This window comes from Schistocerca nitens, chromosome 6, assembly GCF_023898315.1.
Source record: "Schistocerca nitens isolate TAMUIC-IGC-003100 chromosome 6, iqSchNite1.1, whole genome shotgun sequence".
Lineage (NCBI taxonomy): Eukaryota > Metazoa > Arthropoda > Insecta > Orthoptera > Acrididae > Schistocerca > Schistocerca nitens.
Genome location: NC_064619.1, coordinates 236,261,101 through 236,288,546, shown reverse-complemented (window position 1 = coordinate 236,288,546; position 27,446 = coordinate 236,261,101). Strand labels below are relative to the sequence as shown.

Below are 27,446 nucleotides of genomic sequence, written 5' to 3'. Positions count from 1 at the left end.
CATGAAGTTCTGTTAAAAAAGTGGAACCGGCACAACGCCTAAATCAGACGAGATTTAAATTGGTCACATGAGCTGCAAAGTGCACACAACAAATTTAATCCAAATGAGGCTAAGAAATTCTTTAAAAAATGTGACAGGGATTGGAATGAACCTGGTATACTTGTCGATGGCGAGGTCACAGCAGGTACCGGGAAAAAGATCCAAATCTTCACAAGAGCTCTTGAGCGACTGCCGAGCCATGTGACTGATCTAGCGTTCGACGAAGCTCACGTCCGAAGACTGCAGTACTATGGAAGCTACCCCAAATGCACTGAACCACAGAAAAGTAGCTGCTGTGTTTAGGTGACAAGCTTGCATGCTTGCAGCTGAACTCGTCACAGGGCTACCGTAACTAAAACAGAAATAACATCGGGAGTTCCATAAGTAACAAATAAAAATCTTTTATTGAAGTAATGTAGAAGATGAATACCCATATTTAGTTTGATGATGAACAGAGGTTTCTGTGAGACAGTTTAAAGATAACGCTCGAATAATAATAAATGTCATACGTCCTGCGATACTTTTACTGCATGAACAGTGGAAAAGTAGTAAGTCATAAACATTTTTCCTTTCATCGTCTTGTAGGGGCTGTCAGCGAGAAAAAATTGTCGTAAAGGTTTTTAAATTATGTTAAAGTTCGTTGCAAGTGACTAACAAGGGAAGTACCCCAGCTCGACTGGCCAAAACCGAGTACAAAAGCGTTTATAGTGCAAAGCTGTGCTTCTTCTACCCCTCATCAGGGTTATTTATCTGTAAAACTCTATAGCTGTGTACAATCGATGTTTAAACGATGACGAATATAAAGACTAGAGAAGCACAAGTCGCTGATGAAATAATACCGTGTAGGATGTGTAACCAGCAGATCCACAAAAAACATAAATGAGGTATTATCTGGCATAAAAAGCGCTACTCGATATTTGCTGTAAACAATATAATATATTAACGGATGCAGTACGTACCGGTAAGTATTTTCCGAATTAGTAGGTGCTGTGATACGGGACGTTCTTCCTTTATTCATCATCATAGTGCACGAGTTTCAATGAAATGATTCAAGCATAACGGAATGGAACAGTACGCACACTTGACAAGGGCAAAACGAGGACGTGCTAATTTGTCTTCGGTATTTTCGCACTGCAATTGCCCAGTATCAAATGCTACAGAGACTACACTATCAAATGATGAGACAAGAAAATGAACATTGTATCCTGTTCTTTGCCACGCAATGTTAACACATGCCTATAACTCAGTGGAGAAAGTTGGTTGTAGATAATTATATTAGAATATGACGAAGTATCGATCATGTAATGTAACCTGTCGATTGTCAGCGTGCAAGCGTACAAAATCAACAGGACATCTGAAATAGAGTCTGCACTGTCTAAAGAAACATATAGCATTTGACTGCCTTCGGTGGCAGTGTCTGTAACGTAATATTCTTGTTGGGTAAAAATTTTTCTACCAGTGCCCTGACCATGAATCACAAAGTAATAAACCATTCTCTACAGCATATTCACAAAGGACCTAACTGAAAAAGCTTTTCATTGGTCCTTTGCTCATATTTCCACTTTTACTCGCTTGAGTATAGATGTTCCGTGGACCACATTGCTGCTGGTTTCCTGTGAACATATATAAAGCTTGTTCGGAAATCTACCATCAATCGACATAGACGCATATATTGTGTAGCTATGTGTGGCACTATTAACAGATTGTACCTCACCAGTTATTGATTTTTCACCTCTGTGTGATATTACTGAAGAAGATGACAGTTCATAACAAAATTGTCTGTGGCCACTATTCCATACGTAAGTGTTTTTGTCTTTAATTAACATATTTACGAGTATATCTGCCACAAATGTTTCTGCTCTGTTTCTATCAATACGTTCCTCTTCAATCTCTTTGCACGCCATGACCTTAGTGATATGCCTGGATATATAGATATATCACATTATCTGATACCACTAACACGCCCTCTTTCAAACTCAATGATTTGACGGTACGGTTCGCGCATATGTCTTCGAGGCATCCTGCAGGTCTGCCCAAGTCAGACTGAGCCATTAAGTTCTGTTTACAGCGAAAACGAGACCTTGTAATGGTACTTGAATTACGTAACCATTGCGGCACCTCACCTCAACCTCTCGATACTAGCAATATTCTACTGTGTTTCTGTAAAGTAGTTAACATATTTCTGAGACAACATTCAGATTTGATTTCATTAATGTAGAGGTACTCTGATACATCGATACGTTTATATTGCAATGATATTATTCTTATGTGAGTTCTTTCTTTTGTCACTATGGTCTTTGACGTACTTTTAACTCTGATTTTTTAGCGAGTAAGCGTAAGAGTCAAGTCTTGGTCGTCATGTTGAAAAGAAACTTCCTGGCAGATTAAAACTGTGTACCCGACCGAGACTCGAACTCGGGACCTTTGCCTTTGGCGGGCAAGCGCTCTACCAACTGAGCTACCGAAGCACGACTCACGCCCGGTCCTCACAGCTTTACTTCTGCCAGTACCTCGTCTCCTACCTTCCAAACTTTACAGAAGCTCTCCTGCGAACCTTGCAGAACTAGCACTCCTGAAAGAAAGGATATTGCGGAGACATGGCTTAGCCACAGCCTGGGGGATGTTTCCAGAATGAGATTTTCACTCTGCAGCGGAGTGTGCGCTGATATGAAACTTCCTGGCAGATTAAAACTGTGTGCCCGACCGAGACTCGAACTCGGGACCTTTGCCTTTCGCGAGCAAGTGCTCTACCAACTGAGCTACCGAAGCACGACTCACGCCCGGTCCTCACAGCTTTACTTCTGCCAGTACCTCGTCTCCTACCTTCCAAACTTTACAGAAGCTCTCCTGCGAACCTTTCAGAACTAGCACTCCTGAAAGAAAGGATATTGCGGAGACATGGCTTAGCCACAGCCTGGGGGATGTTTCCAGAATGAGATTTTCACAAGCAGCTCGTGGTCGTGCGGTAGCGTTCTCGCTTCCCACGCCCGGGTTTCCGGGTTCGATTCCCGGCGGGGTCAGGGATTTTCTCTGCCTCGTGATGACTGGGTGTTGTGTGATGTCCTTAGGTTAGTTAGGTTTAAGTAGTTCTAAGTTCTAGGGGACTGATGACCATAGATGTTAAGTCCCATAGTGCTGAGAGCCCCGAGATTTTCACTCTGCAGCGGAGTGTGCGCTGATATGAAACTTCCTGGCAGATTAAAACTCATTCTGGAAACATCCCCCAGGCTGTGGCTAAGCCATGTCTCCGCAATATCCTTTCTTTCAGGAGTGCTAATTCTGCAAGGTTCGCAGGAGAGCTTCTGTAAAGTTTGGAAGGTAGGAGACGAGGTACTGGCAGAAGTAAAGCTGTGAGGACCGGGCGTGAGTCGTGCTTCGGTAGCTCAGTTGGGCAGTTCGGCGCTAGCGGCCGTGCGAAGCGGAGGTCCGATACTTCCGCCTGTGCGGCGTGTGCGAGTGTTTGTTTACTTGTGGACTTAGTCTGCACGCGGGCTAGTAACAACGATCATGGCGAACAAGTACAGGAAAACTACATTACGATTCAATTTCTGCAAAGACTACGAACGACCAAAGGTTTTAGCAGTGGAACGATTCATTCGAGAGGACGTCAAGATACCGCCAAACGATATTATCGGAATTCACCTATCCATCATTAGTCCCACGGTGTATGTTAAGATGGTAAATGACGCGGCGTGTGAGAGAATTCTACAGGCGACAAAAGCAGGTCTCCGATTTTGCCATAGTGACGGGAATGTCGGCACGGTAACTGTAGAACATGCTGGTCTGGGTATACGGACAATACGTGTTTTTGAGCTGCCATTTGAGCTCCCGGCTGACGAAGTTATCGAGGCTTTTGAGCCATACGGCACAGTACATGGTCACACGGCAGAACGCTGGACACAATTCGCCACATACCCCGTTCTTAACGGAGTGCGGCAGATCACTATTGATCTTCAGAAGCATGTACCGTCCTATCTGACAATTGGTGGTTGTCGGGTGGTGGTGATTTACGATGGTCAACCACGTACATGTTCTGGATGTGGCCAGGAGGGACACCTCAGGTCGAACTGTACGCAACGGCGGATTACGCAACTGCCTTCAGATGTGCGGGAGCCGTCGCCGGCGATGACAGTACTACCGATCACCTATGCCACAGCCCTCACTGCGTCCGCCGATGACCGAACCGTCGAGCATACAATCTACGGCGACAACATCAGATGAGACCGAACTCCCACCAAGCACACCGATAGTACAAGAAGCAGTTCCAGCCACTACGGATGCTGTTCCGTCTGAAACGCACTCTGAGACGACATCATTAGTTTCGACCGAACTCCCGCCAAGTTCAACGATGGGACTCGAAACACTTCCAGTTCCTACGGATGCTTTTCTGTCGGGCAGCCGTGATTCCCTGCAATCTGAGGACACGGACGGAAGATCACGCAAACAGCGTTCCCCGAAAAGGAGGAAACGGCGGCGTCGCACGACATCTCCTCGGGATGACTCCCCTTGCCCCGACGACGATGTGCCTGTGGACCAAGACGACACAACAGCCTCTACGAAACAGGATGAAGCACTGGGAACTGTTCGATCCGACCCACAGCGGTCTGTCACATTGACGGTACCGGGAAGTGGTGATGCTGAAGAGAAATCACAGCCAGTTGGCTCTCCAGACGCAGATGCTGTGGCTATGGACACGAATATATCACAGCCTGAAAAGATGTGGTATGAGGATATTGAGGAGGCGCCGGACGTCATACAGAGGCAGCCGGCACTCACGAAGACGGACTAATAATTGCTGAAGGTGAAGGGAGAGGGGCGAGAGAACGTCTTCTAACTCAGCCCCCGGCGCCGGTGCAGGGAGATGTTGTTGCGCCTCGACAGAGTGGGATGCAACGCCATGCGAACCGTATTGCGACATTAAATATCAATGACGTGCGTTCACCGGCCAAAATACACCTACTGAAGGAAACGGTTTGGGCATCTGATGTGGATATTGCTTTGCTGCAGGAAGTCCACATAGCTGCACTCCCATACATCGCAGGCTACCAATCCTATTCGTCACATGGAGGTCACAATGGGAGTGGGGTGGCAGTTTACGTGCGAGATGGCTTCCCAGTGGAAAACGTGTGTTATCTTCCGTCGGCCAGGGGAATGGCTTTCACGACGTTTGGGGCACGCATCATCAATCTTTATGCACCGTCGGCAAACAATCGGCGGCGGGAAAGGGCGCGATTTTATGCAGAAGACATTGCTCCACTATTCCATGGACGTTCTGAATGTGTAATAATTGGTGGAGATTTCAACTGTGTTCTCAGCCAGAAAGACCAATGGCCGCAAGCAAACATCAGCCAGGAGTTGCGAATCGTTGTCAACGACCTTGTACTTAGTGACACGTGGGAATTACGACATGGAGCTGCACCGGGATACACCTATGTGACAAGTCATTCGGCGAGCAGATTAGATCGCATTTATATCTCACGGGCTCATGCAAATGATGTCCAGGACGCGGAACGCTGGCCATTGGCATTTTCCGATCACAGCGCTTTCATCTGTACGGTGCTTCTTCCCCGTAGAGAGGTGTGGAACAGTAAGGCCCCGTGGAAACTAAACATTCAACATCTCCATGATCCTGAATGCCGTCAACGGATCCTTGAGACATGGACGTTGTGCGAGCGAAGGGTTGGAAGGTATGCGACGAAGCTTGATTGGTGGCTGACTTGTGCTAAACCGGCGCTTCGCCGTACGTTCATCTCATATAGCAGGGAAATGGCAGAATGGCGCCGCCGTACCACCGACTTTTATTTTGCAGCACTGCGCGACCTGGATGATGGCCCGCCGGGTCAGGACATCTGGATCGAACGCAAAAGGATAAAAGCTAAACTAGTGGCTTTAGCTCGGAAACATCTTCAGGGAACCATGGTGCGCGCCAGATGTCACGATACGATAAGGCACGAGATTCCTTCCATGCACCACGTCGTGAATGAACGAAAGCACCGACGACGCGTTTTGGTACGGGAGTTAATCACCCGCGAAGACCGAAGAGTGACGCGTCAAGCGGACATTGTCTCTGCATTCGTCGACCATTACCAACACATCTATCGGGAAGAAGCTGCCTCTTTTGATGACCTCGACCGTATAGCCACGTCCGTCTCCCGCACATTGACGGTGGAAGCCGCGAGAACCTTACTGGCAGCCATTAGGTGTGAGGAAGTACATGATGCGATCGCACAAGGTGCGTTGAATCGGTCCCCAGGCATTGATGGGCTTCCTGCTGAATTCTATCGCGAATTTCGCAACGAAATGGCACCGCGATGGACGGAAATGTACAACGAGATGTTAAATTCCGATGCGCCTATTCCACCGGCTTTTATGGAAGGCCTCCTGGTGCCAGTACATAAACCGAAGCCAGGAATTACGGTCACACATTATCGCCCCATCACCCTGCTTAATGCCGACTATAAGATCTTTGCACGGTTGCTAGCGTCCCGATGTCGTACGTTAATTCGTAGCGTTCTCTCTCCGGAACAGATGACACCGGGTGGATCGGTGAATGTGCAAACAGCTACTGGCGATGCCGTGATGTGATAGCGCTGGCGGAGGAGTGCCGGCTTAAAGCGGCGATGGTGGCGGTTGATTTTGACAGTGCTTTTGATAAGGTGCGCCACAACTATCTGTATGCTGTACTGGAACAAATGGGTTTTCCAGACCGTTTTACTGGTCTCATTAGAAGGATTTACGGGGGCGCACAATCCTTGGTACAGGTTACTGGGCGTATAGCAGGGCCCATTCAAATTCGACGATCCATTCGCCAGGGCTGCCCTCTTTCGATGCTGCTGTTCGCGATAGCGTTGGAACCATTAATTGGGAGGCTCACCAATCACTAAATCACAGTCGATCATCTGGATCAAAGGTTGGACGATCGCGTACCTCTATGGGGATACTGCCACGTCGCGACTCGACTTTTGGTATTTCTTGCAGCAAGCCCACAGTGAGGTTCATAGATGGTCACACTATCGGAAAACCTTTGCCAACTATCTTCAGGCAGTCTTCCTTGACCCCCCACGCAGTTGGAATGTGCCGGGTGCAGTCGGTGTGCACATTTGACGGCTGATGATGAACCTCACGCTTCTCTCACCACTCACTATGTAATGCACATACTATACGATGAAATGGTCTATATGTTCCTTTTAACAGAGTGATCCTTATTGAAAATAAATAAATAAATAAATAAAAACAACATCCCTGTTCCTTTCAATTTGTGATTTGTTTTAAAATCTTTTGTTTTCTTTCTTTTTGGCAGAGGATGCATTTCATTTAGTGTTTGTAAAAAAAAAAAAAAAAAAAAAAAGAGGTTCCGTTGTGCGTTGTAGTGATCGTACTCTATGACATAGCAGTTCCAATCACGGTAGAAGCCGCTGACTACAACCTTTTATTAAAAAAAAAAAAAAAAAAAAAAGTTGGTAGAGCGCTTGCCCGCGAAAGGCAAAGGTCCCGAGTTCGAGTCTCGGTCGGGCACACAGTTTTAATCTGCCAGGAAGTTTCATATCAGCGCACACTCCGCTGCAGAGTGAAAATCTCATTCTGGTCATGTTGAAAAGACGCAAATTGTAGTCAGTTTATGTAATGTGAACTTTAACAGTGAGGAAGATATTTTCAAGTATGTTTTATATTGTGAAGTGATGTTTTGTGAGTTACGTGATATTGCAACAAACGTAATAAAAAAGAAGTGTAACTTAAATTCGGAGTGCTGATTACTTTTTTACATCACCATTGTGCTAACTTGCGAGAGTTTAATCTTCAAGAATGGTTTATGAAACACATCTATAAAACTTTTGAATATAGCAGAATAGCACCTAGGCCTCTTTGAATCCGAGCTTGGAATCATCACTACCTAGATTTTCGACGATTGAGCCATGAGTTCACAACAAGACCAGCGTGGAAAACACGAAACCATGAGTGCCTAGTTTATCAATTATTTTATGAAATGACTTTATTAACTGTGCTCTAATGAAACCTGCCACATAATATAACTTTGTTGTTGCCCGAAAATGCAATATTTAGCAGCGTGAGCAACACTACAAATCATAATTAATTTTTGACCTTTGTTGTGGTAGGGTTGTTAGAACCTGCAGGCGCATTTTACAGATAGTTGGTGTTGCGCCGCGATATCGATGTTGACCTTGAATCCGTAGGCCGACATGGTACAAGTGCTAATCGTTTCTATGGAACATACTAACGAACACGTCACATGAATATGAACGTCCTATCTCTAGTCGTTAAAGGTGATCTGTTTGTTCTGAACGTGAGTGTGGCAGGTATTGATGGTTTCGTAAAGCCGTTCTTTAAATCCTTTTTCACTCCTTGCTCGCATTCCTTGGAACTCAGACTCTAAATTTCCAACGCCTCTTGCCGTGGATGTACGGTTGTGGTTCTGCCTCACCGTAACTCGCTGGACACACCTAGCACCGGACCGCCTGCAAGCCGGATAGCTGACGCTAAGCGAGGGAAGCCCCACCGCACGTTGTTTATAGCGGCAGGCGGGCACCGCGGCCGGATGCTTCACTTCCAGCCACAAGCCTCGTGTGTTTACGTGAAAGCCACGACGCACACGCGCTCTAAAAATTCTTGAGGTGCACAGGTTTATATTCACAAGATAAACGACGACATCGATAAACATGGTTGCGCTACCGCGGCGTTCGTTGTTCCGGGAGGCTGTAGCAAACTGTCGGTAAAAAGAGCGTACGTCTGCTGAGACCGCAGGTCCTTGGTAGCGTCAGTCTCATAACGCTGGGAACTATAGCTTCACAGAGGCGGATATTTGATCAGATGATCACTTCATAATCTACACATACATTTGTCGTACTACTACTTCTTCGTCTTATTCTTCTCCTTCTGTCCGTCAAGGATATGACAGTCTTTACTATTCGCTGTCACCTCGTCCTGGATCCTCCTTCGTTCCCTCTGCCTTCTAGCTTGTTATGCTTGGCGTGACGTGGTATTCTCTCTACACTCATTCTTTGTAGGAAATGTTTCTATAAGGTTACATTGTCTCCAGTCATTTCATGACTATCGCAAATATTTCTAATATCCTCATTTCTTATGTGGTCTTCCCCGGTAACGCTTTTAACTTCCCTGAAAAATCTCATTTCTGCTGCTTGTAGTACACTTTTATCATTTTTATGGGGATCTATGACTCATTTATATACATACCAATATAGGTGTAATCATGGTTTCATAAAATTCTAATTTTGTTTTCTTCCGTATTTTGTTTTGGAATGTTTTATATATCATTCCGCATACTGATTCATATTTGTTAATCTTATTTTTGGCATCCTTGTTCATATCATAGGTTGTATCACATCTTAAAAGATTAAAGCTACAGACATGCTCAAGTGGAGTATTATCTGTTATAAGTTTTGAGCCGGTGTGATATTTTGCATAATGAGGCATGGTTTCAGTTTTCTTTGTTGATATACAAGTGTCATATTCTCTTTTCGCTAATGTAGTTTGTACGAAGGTAATCCCAAAAGTAAGGTCTTCTATTTTTTTATAAGTGCATAGACCTGTTTATTTCTACAATGGTTTACGTCAATAAACAGCTTGAACATTTAGCTATTTTTCGATATAATCACCATTTCCGTTGATGCATTTTTGTAGACTCTGTGGCAGTTTTTGTATGCCCATGTCATACCAGCTGGCAGCCATGCTGTTCAGAAAGTTACGAACCTCTTCTTTCACCTCGTCGTCGGAGCTGAATTGCTTTCCGGCCAAGTGTTCTTTTAACCTAGGGAATAGCAAGATTCCTCTTCTCCGATTCTGAATTGTCCGTTTGAGTTTTTTCAGTCTCACAGTACCTGTCACCGTTATTGTGGTCCAGTGGGCATAAAGTCGACCAACAATACTCCATTCCGATCCCAAAAACCGGTTGCCATGACTTTACCGGCAGACTGCAAACTCTCTACACTACTTACGAACGTTTTTGACATCCATGCACGACTCACCATACACTTCCGTCAATTGGCAATGTATTTCAGTCGGCGCAGTGCCCTTTGCGTTCAAAAACCGAGTAACAGCGTGCAATTCGCATGTTTACACACAGTGCGTGAAGCACTCTTCATAACAGTGTGACCAACTGCCACACAAACAGAGTTCTGTACATATAAAAAATAGGAGGCCTTACTTTTGGGATTACCCTAATACATTGCGTTTTGTAGCTCATCTTCACTTTCTTCCAAATTTGATACATCATATGCGTACATAATTATATGAACATATTTATTTCTATTAATCTGTACACTCGGATATTCATCCTACTTCTAGTTCTTAATCAGAATATAGAATAATGTTGGCGACAGGCTACAGCGCTGTTTATCTCCTTATAGGTGATGGTTCCTTCAGTTTTCATATTATTTTTGTGTCTTTGTATAAGACTTTTATAGCTTGAATAAGATGTGTAGGATACTCTGCTTTAATCATTATGTTCCAAAGTTTTTGTTCTATTGACCCAGTTAAAAGCTTTTTCAAAGTTAATAAAAGATATATGTCTCTGCAAATTGAACTCTCGTCGTTTCTCTAAAATTATTTTTATGGTGAATATAAAACATGTTAACTAATACTTGAGAAACCTCTGGGGAGCGATAGCGGAATTACAAACAAGCAAAAAAAGTTGATATTTGTACATAAATATGGTTTTTTTTTATTTTCTTACTTACAGATACTTTCTTGTCACATACACTCCTGGAAATGGAAAAAAGAACACATTGACACCGGTGTGTCAGACCCACCATACTTGCTCCGGACACTGCGAGAGGGCTGTACAAGCAATGATCACACGCACGGCACAGCGGACACACCAGGAACCGCGGTGTTGGCCGTCGAATGGCGCTAGCTGCGCAGCATTTGTGCACCGCCGCCGTCAGTGTCAGCCAGTTTGCCGTGGCATACGGAGCTCCATCGCAGTCTTTAACACTGGTAGCATGCCGCGACAGCGTGGACGTGAACCGTATGTGCAGTTGACGGACTTTGAGCGAGGGCGTGTAGTGGGCATGCGGGAGGCCGGGTGGACGTACCGCCGAATTGCTCAACACGTGGGGCGTGAGGTCTTCACAGTACATCGATGTTGTCGCCAGTGGTCGGCGGAAGGTGCACGTGCCCGTCGACCTGGGACCGGACCGCAGCGACGCACGGATGCACGCCAAGACCGTAGGATCCTACGCAGTGCCGTAGGGGACCGCACCGCCACTTCCCAGCAAATTAGGGACACTGTTGCTCCTGGGGTATCGGCGAGGACCATTCGCAACCGTCTCCATGAAGCTGGGCTACGGTCCCGCACACCGTTAGGCCGTCTTCCGCTCACGCCCCAGCATCGTGCAGCCCGCCTCCAGTGGTGTCGCGACAGGCGTGAATGGAGGGACGAATGGAGACGTGTCGTCTTCAGCGATGAGAGTCGCTTCTGCCTTGGTGCCAATGATGGTCGTATGCGTGTTTGGCGCCGTGCAGGTGAGCGCCACAATCAGGACTGCATACGACCGAGGCACACAGGGCCAACACCCGGCATCATGGTGTGGGGAGCGATCTCCTACACTGGCCGTACACCACTGGTGATCGTCGAGGGGACACTGAATAGTGCACGGTACATCCAAACCGTCATCGAACCCATCGTTCTACCATTCCTAGACCGGCAAGGGAACTTGCTGTTCCAACAGGACAATGCACGTCCGCATGTATCCCGTGCCACCCAACGTGCTCTAGAAGGTGTAAGTCAACTACCCTGGCCAGCAAGATCTCCGGATCTGTCCCCCATTGAGCATGTTTGGGACTGGATGAAGCGTCGTCTCACGCGGTCTGCACGTCCAGCACGAACGCTGGTCCAACTGAGGCGCCAGGTGGAAATGGCATGGCAAGCCGTTCCACAGGACTACATCCAGCATCTCTACGATCGTCTCCATGGGAGAATAGCAGCCTGCATTGCTGCGAAAGGTGGATATACACTGTACTAGTGCCGACATTGTGCATGCTCTGTTGCCTGTGTCTATGTGCCTGTGGTTCTGTCAGTGTGATCATGTGATGTATCTGACCCCAGGAATGTGTCAATAAAGTTTCCCCTTCCTGGGACAATGAATTCACGGTGTTCTTATTTCAATTTCCGGGAGTGTATTTGCTTCAATTCCGTCTTTTATTTTCACATTTACAGTTTGTTTCTACAATATTTTTCTTTTCAAATTGCCTTCTGATGGCTAAACTAAATGTTCAAAATGTCTACCACAAAATGTCTAACGCAAGCTTCTAAACCTAGCATCTGGGATCGTCTTACTCGCGCCCATATTCCTCGTGTTGAAACGTCCCCTTAGAACAATTATACAGGACTGTGCTTAAACTGGCACACAATATTTTGTTAGCGCAACGCAATCTGACTTTCAATAATCCCTACAAAAGAATGGGCCCCTGACTAACATTAAACTATACTTTTCACAAATCACTTACCTCACAAAAATCTTGGTTACTCCCACTACTGCAATACAGCCAGCGCCACTACTGCCAGCTAAATAAAAGATTCAAACTATGGAAGGCACTAACTACTGATAGGGATAGTTAGCAAATGAAAGATATTAATAGAGAACAAACACTGTATTTACCTTAATAGTCATAATATATATAGCAGTTCATGACAAATTACAAAACTCCGCCATCTCTCCCCACATCCACCACTGCTGGCGGCTCACCTCCAACTGCGCAACGCTACGCGCTGTTCCCAGCCAGCTGCCTAACACTACAATGGCGAGTATTACAACAATGCAAAGCAGCCACAGACTGCACAGAGCACAGCCAGTGATTTTCATACAGAGGTGGTGTTACCAATAAAAAAACCTAAACAGCCTACTTGCATAGCCCCCATGCTCCCCACAAAAAATTTTACAAATTTTTTTGGACAGTGGCCAATAATGATTTGATAAAAAAATTTTATAATTACAATAACAAAGATATCAAATGCACACACTTATTCATACAATGTCGGTCAAAAGCTAAAATTTTCTGACAGTCCATAAAGACAGTCCTGATCATTCATAACAGTAATTACAGTTTCTTTTCACAAAGTCTCATTAGTAAAAGAAATTGCACACAGAAGTAGTGGATTTCCATGCAGTCTTGAAGAAGTAGTATTATCCTTCCAACGGAAAGACAGTGCTGACTCTTGACATGCTGACAGGTAATGGGCCACAACAGAGCAAACCCACAGCGGAGTCAATCGAAGTTTTGAAGAATATCGTTTGGTAGGTCATCACAGAGCAGACCCACTGCAGTCCTGGTAGAGATTACGGTATTGGTGGGCCACCAGAGGTGCAGACCCAGTGCAATCCTTGTAGAAATAATTGTATTGGTGGGCCATCAGAGGTGCAGACCCAGTGCAATCCTTGTAGAAATAATGGTATTGGTGGGCCATCAAAGTTGCAGACCCACTGTAGTCCTTGTAGAGATGGCCAGCAGCCATCTGCTGCGACTGTGCAGGTGCACAATCACCATCGAAGAGTCTTGCAGACAATATAGCAAGTCCATAAACCACCACTTGTGCACTCACAAAGCTTTTGGAATTGTCCTTAGAACCAGCAATGCTGTTATCCAGTCCCTTGCTGAATTATTAACACACATGCAAACACTAACAATCCCTACTTCTCACATATTGTCCATATACTATGACCAACAGAAACGTGTGCAGTGAAATGTAACTTACAAGTTAATAATATGATGAACTGGTGTCAATTACAATTTTATAACATAAGAATACAATAACAAAGGTACAAAATACATCATTAAAAACATAATAATACAGATAACATTTGTAGTACAAGCTTTACAAAAGAATAGAAATAACATATACATCAGTGCAACAGGAATTATGAGATAAGTAGATAAATAAAATAATGAGAATAGTTTTCGAAACATTAATTTCACACATGAGAATTGAAACAGAACAGAATTACTAATGTGTAAACATCTTTACAAAGAAAATTACATATTATAAATGCAAATTGTATTTGAGGATAACAGTATTCCTCGTCATTAGTGAATGTAGCTTAGTACCAGAAAAATTCTACAACATAAATCTTATCAGATACACATATAAATACAGGAAGAACATAAATACACAAGGGTACACAAACACATAGCATAATAATACAAAAGGAAAGGACAGGGTTTGTTTTACTGCAGTATTTTGCCAACAAAACTTTCTTTACTTCTTGGAGATCTCCCTTCATTCATCATTATTCCCAAAAATTCCTATCTATACCTCTTTTCTGTATTCTAACCATATTTATTTAAAAATAATTATGGCTCATTGTACCATACTCATTTTGGCCCAAATCGTTTTCATATAACTTTCAATGCATTCTTTCCCTATTCTCCATAGTTAGGTTCTTATATAGTCTACCCCTCTTAAGCTAACTTAAATCTACTGAGCTCAGATGCTAAACTAAGGGATGAGGCAATGCAGCAGCACAAAACAATTAACACAAACAGCAATGACAAAATATTCAAATTCGCAAAGCAAGCAGCAATATTACAACTAATAAAAGGCAATGAGCGGCAAACAAGAAAAAGAAATCAATAGTAAAACTGGCTTAAAAGAGTAATACGAAGTGAAATTTAGTAACACTATGCCTGGCAAACAGCAGAAGCAAAAACAATAAATTATATCTAAACATGACAAAGCTCAAGCAGAAAAATATTACACTAAAAACAACAAGACAGATAAGGGAAATGTCTATTCACATCTTAATGTCTATGCAATTAAAGTGGTGCACCACAACAACTTATTGTAAAAAAAATATTACCATGTACTTGAAAAGAAAATTATGAATGCAGTTCCTGTGAAGGGAAATGTCTTTTTGTGCTCCCTCATTTTTTTGGAAATATATCACAAAACTATTATTTACTGGATCTGTAGACAGAAAATATTTATATTAGTACATCTATAAAATTTTATTTTAACCAATGCTGCAGTGCAGCTAGAAACTAGATATTAAACAAAATGAGTAAACAAATACATAAAGCAAGCCATATGGCATTTCTCTCAATTAGCAAGACAATAGCCGTGAAATGTTTCTCATCGTTTCATTAGGCATTTTAGTAAATATCATAAATTAAGAGCTCCACAGTGTAATCATATGTTTTCAAGTTCGACCTTGTCGTTTTTCCCGATACTTTCTACAAAGGAACGTCAATAGCGAGGATAATGACCTCCCTTTTTTTTTTCTACCTGTGCCTCTGGCACACACTAATGGCTTTTTCTCCAGGCGTCTGACACAGCTGGATGCCCACGACGCCTTACGTGCAGGTGGTCACTTAACTTCCGTACGGAAATATTTACGACACCAGCTTCCGCTACAGTGACAGTCTCATATAAAAATATTTCACAGGTCGAAAATTTACGTTGCAAATGTGTAGAAACAAAATCCTATGAATATAACTGTGCAACAAATTTTCGTCGGCATTGTAATACATTCACGCATTTACACACATTTCATAACTCTTAAAGTACGATTCTCGGTTTCCAACCAGAGTCCCTAACTTCTATTCATTATTCATATACATATAAACACGTAATCACATTCCTTATATAGCATTAGCTTATCGATCATAAACATACCTCAACAGCATAATACACATCGTCGTCGTAAAAATATCATAACACCTCAGTCAAATCTCAAAAACGATGTAGCTTTCTGCAATAATGTCAAAACCTAAAAAAAATTCTCTGCTCATTTCAAGAGTGTCATCTACCTCAAACGTACTTTAAAATCATGCTCCCTTACCACATACATCATTCAAAGCTCTCATAGTATCACAATGGATCCGAAAAAATATGAACAGTTCACAAAGTACAGACAAAATACAATTTCGTAAGTGTGAAGTTATCCAACTGTGTAATTACGTAAACATCTGTCACTGATGTAGTAAAAAAAAATGTTTATCTCTCAGATAAATGATCAGATAGCTGTGTAATTTGTGTGTTAGAGAAATATGGTACCGATGTGTAAAGTTGTATAAGCAAATACCATATTAGCTAGGGCTCCTTGTGCTTGCCAAACACATGGTACACAAAGTAGGCGTGTACCCCCCTGAGGATAAATGAATAATACCCTCAGGTGTTACAGATTACAGCAATGGAATGAAATGTATCACGGAATACCTTTGTATCATTGTACTTCAAATATCTTTAAAAATAAATGTTCTACGTACAAAATTAATCACTCAAATGCATGTACTGTAGCGCTAAACTGTGCGTCTTGTTGTAAGATAATCTCTGTGGAAGTGTCATAGTTATCGTCCTCCGAAAGCTAAGTTCTGCAGAAGTCAATGTACTTACCTCACGATACACAAAAATGATATACTTTGCGAATAGATATCTTAGTTATTACGCTTATTGCCGTGATGAAGAAAGTACTGTGCTGTAACGTATTGTTGTGCTACGGAAAAGGCTGTCTCATTGTAGCTATACCACAAAAGTTACTACTAAAACATGTTTTTCTTTCCAGAAGAATTCAGAAAACTGTGCAGATATAAAACAGATACACCGCAAAAGCAACATTGTAAATTGTCACTCATTAGTAGCGTCGTGATAAAAATCGTGTAGCTGTCACATAAACTAACCTCTGTGTCATCTGGTATCTCTCAGAAAGCACCTTAATTTCAGAATGTATTTTCAAATAAACTAAAATGTTACATTAAAATCTCATTAACAGTACTGGTAAATGTTCTAAGTATGTGAGCCTTATAGTCGTTACGTAACCGTGCAACAAACAAGCAAGAATGCACACACACAATAACACTGTGTCGTCTGTTCACAATAACAATGCATTCGTAATTTCTGTTTAAATAAGTTCTCTTGGTTCTTGACTGGATATTTAACTTCAAACATTGTTGCATGTTAACAGTTTCTTAAGTCTGACAAAGCATTCTAGTAATGTGAAGTTAAGAGTTTTATGGCAAAGACAAAGTTAAAAATCAGATTATCTTTCAATAAACGGTTTTACATGTGAAATTGTGGTACAATCTTTTACTCTTCATAGTACTCAGAGTTTCAACATCAACCCAGTTATCGTGCGGTATACGTCGGTAAAGAATACTGGAATTTTTCTCAAGTTTAGCGTCTATGTAATTTTTCCCTGAGCCAGCTGGCGCACGCGGCTGCCTGCTGTGCGGGTCATTGTCTGTCTCTTCCTTCGCGCGCGTCGTTATTGGGATTAGGAGACCTAGCTTCTACAAATTCGCGTTGTCGAAAGTGCCCTGCTCTGTTTGAATCCCGCCAGTTCTGATGAAATTCAGGTCTGTCGTTATGGTTATCTCGTCTGTCGTCATGTCGGTAGATTTCATAATTTCTTTCTTGTCGGTCATGTGGTGGAGAATTTCTTCCTGGATCGTAACTGCGCGCTGAACTGTTGCGTCTGAAGTTATTCTGTCTCTCGTAATAATAATTGTTTTGGTTACCATATTGTCTGTTTCTATGATTGTCTCTGTCATATTCATTACTACGGAAATGCGTACTTTCTCTGTAATTATTACTACTCTGCCAACGGTTGTCATACGGGTGGTGTCTGTTTTGGTCGCGATTTACGTTATAAGAATAGCCTTGTCGTGTATTATTTCTGTCATCGCGGAATTGTGACAGATGTGACCTGTAATTGTTGTGCTCCTGTTCCCGCGTTCCCCGATTGTCAGTGTCAATTTCCAGTTCTTGTAACAGTCCCTGAAAAGCCTCAATGTCTTCTTTGCAACGTCCTGCTAAAATAATATGTCGTAAATGTTCAGGTAATTTGATTAAGCAAATGCGGATGAGTTCTGAGGGGCTGTATGGGTTTGACAGGTACTGATTCTTGTGCAACATGTCTTCAAAATATTTCACAAGACTGGAGAATTCAGATTGTTCGAAATGTTTCATCATTATGATGCCATGTTTTACTCGGTCTTGTGTGGCTTGAGACCAATATGCTGAGAGGAAGGCATGGTAAAATTCTCCTTCACTGTGGCAATCGTGAATGACCGATCGCATTCTTACAGCTGGTTCATTCTCTAAGTAGCCACACATAAATTCTAATCTGTGTTCTAACGACCAGTTGGGAGGAAAACAATGAGAGAATTGATGGAGCCATGCTTGTGGATGAATGTCGTTGCCAGAATTCTTAAATGTTTTGAATTTACGTGTAGTAATGAACAGCTTATAGTCAAAATCATCATGTCGGCAAGTCGCATGTCGGTCATTGTTACGTCGTTTCGGCGGTTCCATCTCAAAATTCGGTGTACCTTGCCAATTTCTTTCATAATTTCCGAAGTGCCCTGTGTTGTTATTTTGTGGCTGTTCCGTATTTCTATGTCCCTCTTCCCGTACTGGAGCGCGAGTGTCCTCTGAAATATGTAATTCTTGTATTACTTGTGCCAAATGATCTTGTACTTCCCGGATTTCTCTTTTGTACTGTGTATTGATTTGATTTTGATTTTGTTTGAATTTTCTAATTTGTTCATACTCTTCTGTGTCAGTGAAGGCTACAGGTCTTGTGTCATTCAGATCATCATCTACCTTTGTAGATAAGTTAGTGACCTGATCCGAAAGTTCGGCTACTTTCTCCGATAGTGAACACATTTCCTCAGTGTGTTTTCCTGAACCAAGTTTCAGAGTGTCCATTTGTGTTGAAATCGAATCTACTGTGTCCTTCAAGTTTTCCTGAGTTTTTGCAAGTTGCGTAACCGAATCGGTAGATGCAACTGAGTCAAATTTAGCTTGCAAGGTCTCATGGTTTTCATGAACAGTAGTTTGCAGTTCTTTTATGGCTGCTTCGTGATTCTGTAGTGCATTTTCATGACGCGAAAAAATAGGTTGGAAATGCTCACAAATTTGTGTTTTTACGTCATTACAGACTTTTTGACATTTCGATTCAATGTGATGTAACTCAGTAGTTAAATCCTCACGTGTTTGTTCAAGAGTTTGCTCCAATGAGTCTAACTTTTGAAGATTTTGTTCCATTGCGTCTAACTTTTTAAGATTTTGTTCCATTGTGTCTAACTTTTGAAGCTTTTGCTTTGTTTGTCTCTGATTTTGTTCCATTGTGTCTAACTTTTGAAGCTTTTGCTGTGTTTGTCCCATTTGTTGTATTAATTGTAATAACAATGCATTGGTGTCTGAAACATGTTCCTCAGTGCTTTTCGGCAGTGAATTTGCACCGTAAACATTCACATTTTGACAAGCAGAAAATGTGTCTTGACTTATTTGAGAAATCGGTGAGGATCCAAAACCTGAATCTACAGTATTTGCGAGATCGTGTCGTGTCATTTCGGCTTCCTGAGGCGAGCTATTGCCGACCGATCGATCGATAATGCTTCCCTGTTCACTACTTGTTTCATTGTCTACGCCATTATTTGACGCCCGCTCCATTTCCCTATGCACAGTTACCAAATTACTACTTTGAATGTCTGGTAATTCATTACACAGTGGTGCTGATAAGCTACGCTCGTCGTCACTATTATTTCTCAGTTTACTTTGTAGCCTAGTGTTACGTTTTTCACACGCCATTATTGTCACAATATTTCACACGATAACACAGAAAAGCACAATTTGAAGAGCAAAAACAAGAGAACACATTAACATAACACTGAAAATAATATCTAGTTAATTGCAGCTGCGAAATACTTGGTGCAAATCTATATGCATGCCACAACTGTTTTACTGTACAACAATGAAAGACTGCAACTACAAAGGAGATTTTCACTACAATTACGCGCTATCAATAAACAAAATCTACACTAATTACACAAACTACAAGAAAAAAATCAGAAGATTCCAGTGAGGTATCCTCGGCTAAGGGTCGACATATGAAACGTCCCCTTAGAACAATTATACAGGACTGTGCTTAAACTGACACACAATATTTTGTTAGCGCAACGCAATCTGACTTTCAATAATCCCTACAAAAGAATGGGCCCCTGACTAACATTAAACTATACTTTTCACAAATCACTTACCTCACAAAAATCTTGGTTACTCCCACTACTGCAATACAGCCAGCGCCACTACTGCCAGCTAAAGAAAAGATTCAAACTATGGAAGGCACTAACTACTGATAGGGATAGTTAGCAAATGAAAGATATTAATAGAGAACAAACGTTGTATTTACCTTAATAGTCATAATATATATAGCAGTTCATGACAAATTACAAAACTCCGCCATCTCTCTCCCCACATCCACCACTGCTGGCGGCTCACCTCCAACTGCGCAACGCTACGCGCTGTTCCCAGCCAGCTGCCTAACACTACAATGGCGAGTACTACAACAATGCAAAGCAGCCACAGACTGCACAGAGCACAGCCAGTGATTTTCATACAGAGGTGGTGTTACCAATAAAAAAACCTAAACAGCCTACTTACAGTGTCTGCTGTATCTGATTGAATCCTTCTTGAACACGTTAGCGAAGGATGTCAATTTTTGCAGTGGGTCTTGGATACACGATAAAACCCTGTTGATTGAGATCTGGAGTTCGGACAGACCAGGGTGTTGCACTCCATAAGCTATCAATTTATTTGGGAAAACATTGATTTAAAATTGTTCTTGCTTGCAGAGCGAAATGAGGGGGTGCCCCATCATGCATGAGCAACATGTTCTCACATAACTGTAGCGGACCGTCTTCCAGCAAAATATTTAAATATTCCATTAAAAATTTACTGTATGATACTCCAGTCAGTGTTCCATGGGAAATGAAATGTCAAATTAATCTGTCCCCAATTATGCCAATCTATACATTAATGCTAAACTGTTGTTGATGTCTTGTTTTCAGTACTGCAAAAGGCTTCTCTTCTCCCACATACATAATCGTTATGATAATTTTGGACTCATTTCTTGGTATACTTTACTAAATCAGTGAATAGTATGGCAGGCAGAAGGTGTCGCTCCTGACCACACACCACCAGTAACCAAGTACAAAAAGCTTTACGAGACTGGAAAATTGTTTCGATAAGACCTTGTACTGTCTGAAGATGGGTCGGATACACGAGTGACTCTCGTGACATTTTCCATACCGTCACGTGACTCACATTCTCAGTTTCTGCTATGTCTCTGTTACTACTGCCATTACTGTTTTCAATATGATGAAGTATTCGGTCTTCTGAATTAGGTGTCCTAACAACATTTGGCCTTCCACGATGAAATTACCTTTTTCTCAAAAGAGCCTGTCTCCACAAGACTCTCATGTATTCTTCGAAGGATCTTATTGTACGGTAAACTTCTATTAGGAAACGCTTCAGCAAACAGACGTCTGGCTCCAGACACATTCCAATTTGCAAGTTCATACATCAGGTGTATGTCCGCCATGTGCTGATTAGAACATATTTTAGCCAGAAACGTGCAGTACACACTGCTCTACTAAAGTATTTCATTACTTTATAGAGATGAGTGTGCCTTTTGTTATAAAATGATCCCATGACTCTTGATGCGCTAGCTTAGCCATCTGTTTGGCATGGTTCCGCGTTTGCCTATACTCCCCTCCTTTTTCTATTGTTTTATTCTGCAGGAGATTTTTGCGCGATCTATCTTTTTTTCAGCTACATTCCGTAGCAAAGCGACGGCTGTGTACTAAGAGCTCTACACTGACATCGGCACGAGGACATGTCCTTTCTCTGTGAGTCTTCGTAGATACGCGCTACAAATCTAAAACAAGGAAATCTATTGAGATAACTAATTAACTGTGTGGTGAGCATATCTGAAACGGCAAATGAGTGAATTAGTTATGAAAAGTAAATACACAATTTAATGAGGGTATCCAAATGACTGCAAAGAATTCAACACCGTGCAGCCGAGCAGTCAAAAACTAAATTAAAAACAAAAACAGTGATAAAAAAATGGCTCTGAGCACAATGGGACTTAACATCTGTGGTCATCAGTCCCCTAGAACCTAGAACTACTTAAACCTAACTAACCTAAGGACATCACACACATCCATGCCCGAGGAGGGATTCGAACCTGCGACCGTAGCAGTCGCGCGGTTCCGGACTGAGCGCCTAGAACCGCGAGACCACCGTGGCCGGCAGTGATAAAACAACTAGTAGATTGAATTCAAGACAAATTTCACAGACCTTTATGTTTGCACAAGGTCATCGAGGCATCCATCATTCACTGGTTTTGTAAAATTTTATTTGCACAATAATTCACAAATTTCATACTGGAGCAGGAAGATAAATGGGAATTACTCACTTTTATTCTCTTTTAACTATTTTAATTCATCATTTCCCGTTTCAGAGTCTCTGTAACATCACAAGTAATACAAGACTCATTTCTCTAACCAAAAACTAAGAGTAAGAAGATAAAGTATTTTCGTACTCTCAGTGCTAGGCTAGTGAAATTTCAAAAGAGAGGAAGTACAAAAAACTTCAAAACCAGCCAAGCAAGCACACACGCAGAGCAGCATCTAAAAACCTAGGCTCTTTTGATGGCTTTCAAAAAATAAAGGGCTTGATAAAATTGGTTATACTGAGATTCGTATAGACGGACACAACCTGAAAGAAATAAGCGTTACATTTCACGCAAGACAACGGGACAACATAGGTTAAAGAGATACTTATCCATTTAGTCAGGGAACTGGAAAATTCCAGATGAGTCTGGATGGCAACTAACGTCTTTTAATTTTAATTCTCAGAGACTGCATTACTTAGTTTTCGTAATACATTACGTAAATATATCAGCTGAGCAGACACTCTATTATTTACAATTATACAAATGTATCCATCACGAGAAAGAGATAAAATAACGTTTCACAGTTCGTAAAATATGACCACGATTTAATTTGTTGTGTGAAAAGCTAATAAGTAAAAATGTCTTCTTCAGCTGTGCCAGTTTTCATCCAGCCTTGGATGGAAGCAAAATATTAACAGAACCTGGGAAATTATGTGTGTCATCGCATGTTTCAATTTGTGGAGCACTTTACGTTCGACAAAATACGAGGCTGGCACGAAAACCTCCACGTTTTTGTACCCTGGCGTAAGGACATCTTTGCGGATATTGATGTGCCTGACCCTCCACTTTCAAGAATTCTTAAGAACTAATTGGCTTACAATCATTATACACTGAAGCGCCAAAGAAATTGGTATAGGCCTGCATATTCAGATAGATATGTAGACAGGGAGAATACGGCGCTGCCGTTGGCAACGCCTATGTAAAGCAACAAGTTCGTGTTGCAGTTGTTAGATCAGTTACTGCTGCTACAATGGCAGGTTACCAAGATTTAAGTGAGTTCGAACGTGGTGTTCTAATCGGCGCACGAGCGACGGGACACAGCATCTCCGAGGTAGCGATGAAGTGGGGGTTTTCCTGTACGACCATTTCACGAGTGTACTGTGAGTATCAGGAATCCGGTAAGCATCAAATCTCTGACATCGCTGCGGCAGGAAAAAGGTCCTGCAAGGACGGGACCAACAACAATTGAACAGAATCGTTCAGCGTGACAGAAGTGCAACCCTTCCGCAAGTTGCTGTAGATTCAAATGCTGGGCCATCAACAAGTGTCAGCGCGCGAACCATTCAACGGAATATCATCTATATGGGCTTTCGGAGCCGAACGTCCACTCGTGTACCCTTGATGACTGCACGACACACGGCTTTACGCCTCGCCTGGACCCGTCAACACCGACATTGGACTGTTGATGACTGGAAACATGTTGCTAATCGGACGAGACTCGTTTCAAATAATATCAAGCGGATGAACGTGTACGGGTATGGAGAGGACCTCATGCATCCATGGACCCTGCATGTCAGCAGGGGAAGGTTCAAGCTGGTGGAGGCTCAGTAATGGCGTGGGGCGTGTGCAGTTGGAGTGATGTGGGGCCCCTGATTCATCTAGATACGACTCTGACAGGTGACACGTACGTAAGCATCCTGTCTGATCACCTGCACCTATTCATGTCTATTGTGAATTCCGACGGACTACGGCAATTCCAACAGGACAATGGGACACCCCACACGTCCAGAATTGCTACAGAGTGGCTCCAGGAAACTCTTCTGAGTTTAAACAGTTCCGCTGGCCATCAAACTCCCCAGACCTGAACAGTATTGAGTATATCTGGGATGCCTTGCAACGTGCTGTTCAGAAGAGATCTCAACCCCCTGGAATTCTTACGGATTTATGGACAGCCCTACAGGATTCATGGTGTCAGCTCCCTCCAGCACTACTACAGACATTAGTCGAGTAAATGCCACGTCGTTTTGCGGCACTTCTGTTTGCTTTCGGGGACCCTTCACGATATTGGGCAAGTTTACCAGTTTCTTTGGCTCTTCAGTTTTTAAAAGAGTGCGTCTTCAGCGAAATGATAGCTGGGATATGGTGTCATTATGTCAACCACTTGCTAAACGCAATTTTGACATCGATCAATTCAGTGTCAAAAATATATTTATAATCTTAAATTTTATCTTGAAAGTAGTACCTTAACGTCATGGAGTCCTTTGCAGGTTACCTAGAAATATATTTATGAAACTGCTTCCTACAGAATACGTTTGAAGCAGTGGCATATTCAAAAAATGGTTCAAATGGCTCTGAGCACTATGGGACTCAACTGCTGAGGTCATAAGTCCCCTAGAACTTAGAACTACTTAAACCTAACTAACCTAAGGACAACACACACATTCATGCCCGAGGCAGGATTCGAACCTGCGACCGTAGCGGTCGCGCTGTTCCAGACTGTAGCGCCAGAACCGCTCGGCCACCAGCGGCCGGCAGTGGCATATTAACACGAAGCGAACGAATGGTATACACATTGTGATTCAATACTTCATACGTCGCATATCGTCTCCTAAGATTTTAAATAAAAAAATATACTTATTTAATTTGTGACAGCGCCTGCTTCTTTCGTGATAAAAATAGCTGTTCTTTCGCCGACAGACAGTAAACCATTTACAGTACTGCAGTACTTGTTTTATTCCGAATTAAGATGCAATGTTCTTTCGGACATGCATACATGCTCGCGGTAAGTGGGAAACCCGGGTTCGAGTCCCGGTCCGGCACAAATTTTCATTGTCGTCATTCCATTATGCAGTTGATAGTAGCCCATATTCGTAAATGCGAAAACATTTCACGTGTAGTAAACTATTTGTTCGTACTAAGACATATTACGACCTTTACACGTACATCATCCTCCATTTCAGATACTGCCCTCTTATGTCCCTAGAGATTTGGTAAATGTTATTCTTTTGGCACACACTGAATGGTGAAAGGTCTTGGTCGCAAATTAATTTACTAGTGCATTTCGATACATCAGCATCAGAAATAGCTACGAAAAAAACCAAAGAAACGCATACATGTTGTAGAAATGTGCGTATGTATGTATGAATAGATATGTACACTGAGAAGACAAAAAGTCATGAGATAGCGATAAGCATATAGTATATGTATATAGTATCGCGTACACAAGGTATAAAAGGGCAGAGCTGTGGTTTGTATGGTTCAAATGGCTCTGAGCACTATGGAACTTAACATCTGAGGTCATCAGTCCCCTAGAACTTAGAACTACTTAAACCTAACTAACCTAAGGACATCACACACATCCATGCCCGAGGCAGGATTCGAACCTGCGACTGTAGCGGTCGCGCGGTTCCAGACTGAAGCGCCTAGAACCACTCGATTGCGTTTCATTCTTTTGTCTCATTATTAACTGTTTCTTTAAAAAATATTACCGTTAATTTTGTTGAAGGAACCTTGGAAGGAACCATTCCAGAATTATAAAGGTAGTGTTCAAAATTGGTTCTAAGCACTATGGGACTTAACATAGGTCTGTTACAGTCATTCATGGATAGGGGACAGGTATGTGAGTGCTTTATTTTTTGCTGTGTTCTTTCTGTCAGAAAGAGATAATATTTTAAGAAAGAATTTAAAAGAATTTGGAAAATTAGTTGTGAACAAATTTTGTTAGTCATCATGCCTCAGTTCGTAGTTACCCTCATTGGCGACTGAGGCAAAATTTCACAAGGCTCCTTACGCAATTATCATTGCTTCACTAATTTTCCAGGTGCATTAAACGTAACAGTGATGGCGTCCAAACATGCAAAACGTAGATAAGATTTTAATAACCGGCTTTCATTTCAGATAAACTCGTAGACTGCGGCAACGGCGTACTTTTTATTGGCAATCATTAACAAGTTAAGTATGAACAGCAGCCAACAGCTGTGCTACACGCCACGGTGTCGCCTCGTTGGTAGCTTGTCCGAAAATAGTATTTGAGTTTCGTTTTAATTCTTATTTTCTCTTTAGTTTTCACTTGTTCCCATTTGAATTGTGTGGTGATGGCGGTTAGATTTATTTTTGATCACGCCATATACAGAAGCGCTGGTGACCCTCCACAGTAATGTCTAATAGTAAGCTACGGATGTCCGTAATCAGAAGGCGATTCAGCACATCACATGGACCAACCTCAAACGGATTAAAATTGTTATCCTCCTGAATACTTAGCGGCTTGTTTATGTGAACAGATGATTTGCGTCACAAGTTTTTTCTTCATTTGATATTAGTTCAAAATGTTTCAAATTATTTTGCCGAAGCCATCTTTTTGGGTGTTGCAAACAAGAAGGCGACAGGACTTTAACTTTTTATATGTTATTCAGTCCAGTAATGTATTTTTTACATTCACAAGAACAAATCTCTCTTTAAAACGAGATCTGAACACATGTAACAGACACAAAAAATGGGCGACTGTAGAATATTTAGTACTTCATCACATGCACTGTTTGCATTGAAAGAACAGCTCAAGAGAAGTCAATTCCATCACACGCACACACACACACACACACACACACACACACACACACACACACACACACACGGAGAGAGAGAGAGAGAGAGAGAGAGAGAGAGAGAGAGAATGGATGAAACAGGCAGATGATGCTGAAATGTCTTAATAAACACTATTAGTTCCAACGCACTGTACAAATCATGTTATGAAATAAATGCACAATCAGAATCAGTATAAATTCATTAAGTCTGTAGTAGTTTTCCCACCCTAAATAGTTTCAATCTGGAACTCTTCTGTACCAATTGGATTGACCTTCAGGAACCGAGTTCTACAAAAGCCCTCCCTGCCCCCTTGAGTAGGAAATTTTAGATCCACAACGAAATCTAAAATTTTAGAAAGCAGTCTTTCAATGGATCGGGTAGTCCGCCTCCGTAGGGCAGCGGTACCGTTACTGCCTACCGCGCAAAGAGGCCCGTGTTCGATTCCCGGCAGGGGACCGGGTATTGTGTGTCTTTCATAATCACTGACACGCAAGTCGCTGAAGTGGCGTCAACTAAAAAGACTTTCAATACGGCGGCTGAACCTCTAAGGGGATATCCCGGCCAATAAATGCCATACGATCATTTCATTTCAGCGATCGGTATAAAATATTA

The 27,446-nt window shown here is 42.3% G+C and overlaps 1 protein-coding gene and 1 non-coding gene across 2 annotated transcripts in view; one reads left to right on the top strand and one right to left on the bottom strand.

The window, feature by feature from the left end:
• Positions 1-27,446, top strand: part of LOC126263301 (neural-cadherin-like) — a 234,588-nt gene that overhangs the window by 33,349 nt on the left and 173,793 nt on the right. The gene's annotated exons all lie outside the window — the stretch shown is intronic.
• Positions 2,433-2,507, bottom strand: Trnaw-cca (transfer RNA tryptophan (anticodon CCA)). Its single transcript has one exon. It is a non-coding gene; the product is annotated as a tRNA-Trp (tRNA).